The sequence below is a fragment of the Gordionus sp. m RMFG-2023 genome, chromosome 3 (genome assembly GCF_954871325.1).
Source record: "Gordionus sp. m RMFG-2023 chromosome 3, tfGorSpeb1-WG-v2, whole genome shotgun sequence".
Taxonomy (NCBI): Eukaryota; Metazoa; Nematomorpha; class Gordioida; order Chordodea; family Parachordodidae; genus Gordionus; species Gordionus sp. m RMFG-2023.
In genome coordinates, this window is record NC_088777.1 from 24583218 (window position 1) to 24591161 (window position 7944).

Below are 7944 nucleotides of genomic sequence, written 5' to 3' on the forward strand. Positions count from 1 at the left end.
ATAACGCCTATTTTATTATTTATACTTTAAAGAAAAGAATTTTTTTAAACATGGTATCTGTATTATGGAAATAAAAGATAATATTTCAAAATGCATTATCATCTGAGTCTGCCTTCAATACGGCAGGGTAGTGTTTGCAACGGTCCGGTCCCGTCCGGTTTCTTTTTTCCAAAATAAGACCGGACCGATGGACCGTTAAGTCAAATGAGACCGGACGTGGGACCATCGGTCCGGTTCCATCTAATTTTTTTTATTAAGCTACAAAAGTTTATTCAGCATTAAATTTATTTCAATATTTTTAATTATATCAAAATCATTTTTATTATATTATACAATACATGCCTAATATTACAAAAGAATTAAAATACAAATTTATTGAATACAATTTAAATCAATTTGATTATAATTAATTAATTGTATATATATAGCGATAGATATTTAATTATAAATAAATTATATATAGATAAATATTTTAATTATCTTCTAAAAAATTTAAAATTTTTAATCCAAAATTCAAGTGTCATCATAGATTGAACCATCTTCGGATACATTCTATTTCGTTTTTTTGTTATTTTATTATTAGCTTTGGAAAATATCCGTTCACATGCTACAGATGTAGCCTGCTGTGGGAGATAATCCATAGCTATTTTGGCTAGAATTGGATATTGATTCCCGTCCCATCAATCTAGCATGTTGGAATTAATAGGATATAAAATATCAGATAAATAGCTTTGGATTTCATTATCATCTTTCTCTGCTGATGTCCCAGTTCCCATGAGCCTATCCCTGGCTATTCTCTCCCTCAAGGATATTTCCTTAAATAATAATGGTCAATAAAATAACTAAATATTTTTATATACTTTGTTTGACTTTATGCCACTTGATAAAATGCTTGCATATTTTTCAAATATTTATTTAAATTGAATAAAATTTTCATGAGTATTTAATAAATTAAACATGTGAACCTAAATAAAAAGAAATTTTGTAATATACTATAAATAATTAGGAATAACTTTTTTTAATTCTAGGGTCTAATAGACTCCCAATATAGGACTCCATACTTAAAAATGTATGAATATAGTGATTAATTTTTTTTGTGACTTTCAATGCAAAAGGTGCATCAATAAAAGAGGGGAAAGAATTAGAAGTAAAAATACTTTCAATGTGTATTTGTATATTTTCCATTAGCATAAGACAAGAGAAAAACTATTTAAAATATTAAATAAAATATATTCAACCAATGGTTGGATATGAGGATTCAGATAAATCCAAGGTAGTTTCATAGAATGGCTTTAATAAAGGAAATAGTTTCTCTATTTTATTTTTGTCACCATTAGTCAAGGCAATGTTGCCAAATGTTTCATATTCAGAATAACAAAAAGTTATTATTGAAATTCTAATAATAAAAAATATATAATCCTATTTAAAAATATAGATAATTTACTGTTAGAACCTTCTCCAACATCATATATATTGAATTCCAGTGGGTTTCAACATCAATTGGAATTTTTTGTCCTTTATCTTTAAGTAATGCTCTATATTTTTGAAGTAATGGACTTTGAGAAATGTTTGTTGTAATTGATCTTACTTTCACAATAACTTCATCAATATTTTTTAGAATATCCTGGCAAATGATGTTTATCACATGAGCCATACAGCCATATGCTGCAAATGGGTTTGGAACAGGGTTGCCATGCCTCCCCCCATCAGTGGGAGTCTCCCACAATTTTTTAGTTTACCCACATACATCTCACTCCCACAAAACTCCCACAATTAGAAATCTCCCACAAAAATCTCCCACAATTTTTTAATTTCTCCCACAATTTTTTTTTAGCATTTTAATGTTTTTAATATATAAATAATAATTTTGAGAGACAGTATTTGATTATTTTTATATTTTTAAAATAAATTTTAAATATTTATTCGAAAAATATGTCTAGTTCTTTTATTTTATTTTTCCGCTAATTTTAAATTCTCCATCCAATCCAATCCATTCGACATTTTCAAAATTTGAAGTTAGAATAGTATGGGAAACTAGTGCTTTTTTTATATTTTTATTTATATATACCATGATAGTTATCTTCTAGGTGAGATTTAGATTGTGAGGTTAAAGCACTAGTTTCCAATACTGATGTTGTTTTTTGGACAATAAAATGTTATAATTAAATATATAAAAAGAAAAATTATTTTCAATATAAATTGCTTATGTACTATTATATATTAAAAAATATATTATTAATATTAGAAGTAATATTTTTAAAAATTAGCAATGAAAGTGGAACTCATCTTAGAAAATATTATTATCCTAATCATCTTTAATCTAAGCTTAAAAAATCCTAAATATTATACATATTTTATATTTTTATTTATATATACCATGATAGTTATCTTCTAGGTGAGATTTAGATTGTTTTGAGGTTAAAGCATTAGTTTCCAACACTGATGTTGTTTTTTGGACAATAAAATGTTATAATTAAATATATAAAAAGAAAAATTATTTTCAATATAAACTGCTTATGTACTATTATATATTAAAAAATATATTATTAATATTAGAAGTAATATTTTTAAAAATTAGCAATGAAAGTGGAACTCATCTTAGAAAATATTATTATCTTAATCATCTTTAATCTAAGCTTAAGATATCCTAAGAGGCCGAGTTAATGGTTAAACAAAATTATAAAATGTCATGCCAGGATTTTTATAAATATCTTAATAACGACGGTAAACGTTTAGTTCCATTATTTAAATCTCATATAAAATATAATTAACTATAACTATTTGACTTTCTATATTTTATAAAATCTTATTTATACATTTGCATAAAATCAAATAAATTTATTTTTTACATTGTAAAATTAATATTTTGAATATTTTGGCAAATCATAAAAATAAAGAAGCATTACAATCTCCTCAAACATGACATCATATTAAATCTTATTAATAATTATCCGATAATAGTAATATTCTTACTTTGGTATTTCTGCAGCATAATTTAGTGAGCCTTTATTAAATTATATTCTTCTGATTGCAACTGCATATTAACAGCATATAGTAGATTTCCTATATGTAAAATTCCTAAATATACTTCTGCCATTTATTTTTGAAAATTATTTTCAAATAGGACAGCTTTTATAATCTATTTATTTTTTAAAGGTTTGTATTTTAAAATTCTACGATAGCGCGTATTAGGAGGAACCTGTCAACCAACATTATGCTGACTCAATTCTGTAAATACACTCTGGTTTTTGCCAAATTCACTGAGGAATTATTAGATCAGAAAGCTACCATGCAATTCATTGGTAATGCCAAATCTGCCATATTTACCATTATATATGGTTAGCTATGTCTTTGGATATTTCATATCTGGAGAAAATTTTTTTAATAGTTTTATTAAAATGACATTAATTTTGTTGAAATAGGGGAGGATCAAGGGAAATGTTTTGATATCTCCTTATTAGATGCATCTGTTAGAATTGCATATGTTTGCACATCTTTCAAATCGTCAAGAATTGACCTTCTGGATTTATATCCTAAAACATTGTTGATAGCCTTGCTCATTTTGTGTTCTACAAAGTATTCTATTCATTTATATTAGTCGTTAAATATTATGGGGAAAGATTCTACCAACATTGAGATGTTGAGTAACTCTCTGAATGTTGTACTGCATGATAGGTATTTACCATTTCCGCAACTGTAGTTGCATCTATATTATTTCTTATTTTTGAAGAATATTTTTGTTTTGAAATAGATGTTTATAGAATGCCCTGTACTTATTTATGCTTTGAAGATTTTTGATACCTCAAAATATCATATTCCCTTCCCCCATTTATTTTTTTACATTGTAAAATTACAATTTTTTATAAAATTTTATCTTGTTTACATTCTTTTGTATTTAAAAAAGATCGTTGGTTATTATTTTTAAACAAAATTAATATATTATAATAAATCAATATGTTTTTTTAATAATAAAGATAGTACTCTAAGAAATTTTGTGTCATACAGTAATTACCTATTTTGAAAAATAGTTGGGTATTTTATTTTGGAAAATAGTTAACTATTTTATTTTGAAAAAGAGTTGGATATTTTATTTTGAAAAATAGTTAGGCTATTTTATTTTGAAAAAGAGTTGGATATTTTATTTTGAAAAATAGTTGGCTATTTTATTTTGAAAAATAGTTGGCTATTTTATTTTGAAAAATAGTTGGCTATTTTATTTTGAAAAAAAGTTAGCTATTTTATTTTAAAAAAAGTTAGCTATTTTATTTTGAAAAATAATTACCTATTTTATTTTGGAAAATAGATTAGATTTTATATTTATAAAAGATAATAAGTGGATAACTAAGTCAATGGCCTGCAAAAAAATTTTTTTTACCAATTTCTCCCACAATTTTTATATTTCTCCCACAAAATACCTAATTTCTCCCACAATTTGAAAATTTTGACCTGGCAACCCTGGTTTGGAATCATGTCTCATTAGTCTCTGAGTTTTAACCATATTTGCAGCATTGTTAAACTGATAGTTTTTTTTTTCAAATTGTATTCAATAATTAATTCAGTGAGGCATTTTATACATGTTTTTATCTTTGTGAGGATAAGGCACATAATTAATATCCAATATTATTTCTTTCATTTTCCATGTTTCATCAATATAGTGGCCACTTATGATATATACGGAAGTTTTTGAACAGACGTCCATAAATCTGTTGTGATAGCCAGTTTTCCTGAAAATTTTTCTAGCATGGATATAATAAGACTCTTTTTATTTAGGTAATTGTTTAGAATATTTTTAGAGGACGTTATAATGATTTCAGCAATGTATTTATTGATTTTTTTGTTTTGAGCAGTTGTAATTCTACTATTATATATATATAATCTGAAGAAAAATTTATTTCTTTCTGAACTAATACTTTTTCCTGTGTAACATTTTTATGCTTAAGAAACATATGTCGTCTCAAAGTAGCTAAAATATGATAAAATTAGTATGTTTATTTGATTAAGTTTTTATTCACATATTTAAAATTTTGAGTTCCATATATATGCATATTTAACTTGTGCTTGAAGAATTTTAAAATGTTTGTAGACATATTTTACATGTTTTCCCTCTTTTTTGAAAAATTTATAAAGATCTTTTACATACTGTAAAGAATTTTATGAATTTTTTTCCAATGATGCGTGTTGTGGTTCAATAGTATCTTCTATTTTTTCAATTTCCATTTATAAGTAAAATACTAACTAAATATTGAAACGGAAGAATATAAAAAGTAAAAGATGAATGAGATATTATAAAGTGTTAGGCATTAAATATTCATGTTTTATGTGTTCATGTACATGGCACATTAACTAAAAAACAATTCATAGCATAGTAACTTTTATCTTCTTTAATCGGTCTTCGGTCGGACCGAACACTAAGACCGTGTTGTGGGACCCAAGAGCATGATGGGACAGACTTGGACCGAACCGGATCGTCGGTCCGACCGGACCGCTGCAAACACTACGGCAGGGGATATATATAGTCCATATCATAGAAGCTATTGCCAGAAAATCTAGAGGCTTTCATATTAATTAAAAAAACCTAATATATTATAATTTTATATATTAAATATTACAATTTTATAATTCATACCAACATAAAATGGATATCTTATCAAATATATATTTTTTTTAATAATAGTCTTAATTGTAGAAATAAAAATTTTTATAAATATATAATTTGATTTTTGCATAAAAAATATTGATTTCTCTATTACATATACAGTATAAAGATCGGATCGGTATTAGATCAGTTTTGAAGCAATATCGGATCGGATTGGTGAAAAATATGTGGATCAGCCCTAATACTTTGGTATCAGTGGCGTAGCCAGGATTTATCCATATGGGGGGTTTAAAAAATTTTGGCAGGCGGCCTTCGGCCGAGTCCTTAAAAAATATTATATAATATTAATTTTTCAGTAATAATCTTTATATCATTTTTGTTAAAGTTGGCTGAACAAATGGAAATACTAATTCTAAAATCTGCCAATATTTTGTGATGTCTAGCTACTTATGTAGGCAACATAAATGAAATTAATAATTACATTTTGGCTAAATTTATGATTAATAGGCGACTGAAAGCATTATTCTGAAAATTTTATCAATGTCATTCAATCCATTCGGTTTAAAAAGTAAAAAAATTTGCCCTACCCCCAAACCTCCCATTTTTTATGATCACTCAAACTCAATCGATCTTATTCTATGTTAAAATAAAATATTTTCATTAAATTTTTGCATATAACAAAATTCTAAAGAGAATTCCATTATAGGTCTTATTTATTATTAAAATACTTTAGTATAAATAACATCCCTTTATTTAACTTTATTTTAATGATAATATATAATAAAATGAATTTTATACAGATAATTATATTATTAAAATTTATTGTAAATAACTGTTTGCAAACCATTAGATATTGCAGTAGAAAATTCTTTAAATAAAAGATTTAAAAATATATATGAAATTGATAATAACTTTAAAAGGGCATTTTTGGCCACTATTACTCATCCCTACTTTAAAAATAGTTGGATTGATGGTGGAAAAAAAAATTCAGGATTTATTAATACATGAAGCTTTAATTATTTTAAAAATATTATTTGTAAAATCCTCGATTGATGAAGATGATGATTACTTTTGTTTTAAAAGTACCCATCCAATTCTAATATTCAATAAATGATATTGAATTAGAGGTCCTAAATAATATGAAAGATGACAGGCGCAATATAAATGTTAAATAGTTATAAATATATAAAAGAAATATTTATTAATTTTCAATATTACCATCCTCTGCCCCATTGAACGATTAATCAGCTTTACTATATGGTCAATAGACCAAATCTTCAAAAATTGAACGATATAGAAAAATTAATAATATTATAGAATAATGCTGATTTATTATGTTGATTAAATTAATTTTTTGTTCTGATATACAATTTTTTAAAAAAATATCTTTGTATCACATTATCTTATATAACAAATTTGTTATTTTTTATAATTTATTTTCAAATTTTTTATAAATGTATATTATAGTTTAAAAAATAAAACTTGATACATTGATTTTGACTTCTAATTAAATTTTTTAAAAGATATTTTGAATCGTAGATACTTTTTTTAAAAAAAATACAAATATCTTGTATCTTATTGAATATTTATAAAGTATCTATATCCGAAAACAATTTTTTGAAGATTTGCCCAACTCTGTAAACAACATATATTAAATAAGTTAGAATATATAATCATTATATTAAAGAGTTTAAATTATAAAAATAATTACCTGTACAAGTTATATAAAATTTTGATATATTGAAACATGAATGTAGACAAAGAAAACTATAGAAAATTGTTAAATACAACTTGATTTTGACCATTTTTAGTAGATGAATATTATAAATCTTTGAAAGTAAATTGAAATGAATAATGTTCATTTTCTTTTCTTTAATCCATAAGGGTAAAAAGTTAAAATTTCTAAATAAACTAATCCATTTATACAATTCAAAAAAGTTGTTTATAAATTTTGACTTTTTACATTGTGGAATAAAGAAATAGGCACCATCAATTTTAAATCTCTTCAAAAGGATTTGTAACCTTGGTCTGCTAACCAAAATTTTATATCCGGTCTAGACCCAATCTTTTAAAATGTTTTATTTTAATTTTTTTTATAGTTTTTTCAAATTTAATATTTTTAAAATAAATAAAGGTTTAACAAAAAAAATAACTATATAACTTTTAGATATAGATGGATAAATTATTCTATATTATTAATTTTTCTAAATTTATTTAAAACAAGTTCAGCCTGAAATTTATGGATATACTCATATTTATTTCATCCATTTTTTAAGAATTATGATTATCAAATGACCATAATGGATTTATTATAAAACAAAAATGTATAAATAAAATTATAAACCAAA

At 24.3% G+C, this 7944-nt stretch overlaps 1 long non-coding RNA gene across 1 annotated transcript; it reads right to left on the reverse strand.

Moving 5' to 3' along the window:
- Nucleotides 1-519: 519 nt before the first annotated feature.
- On the reverse strand, nucleotides 520-1090 carry LOC135927340 (uncharacterized). Its single transcript, XR_010572048.1, has 3 exons — nucleotides 1014-1090; nucleotides 861-965; nucleotides 520-815 (listed from the first exon to the last, which is right to left on the reverse strand). It is a non-coding gene; the product is annotated as an uncharacterized LOC135927340 (long non-coding RNA).
- Between the last annotated feature and the right edge of the window lie 6854 nt (nucleotides 1091-7944).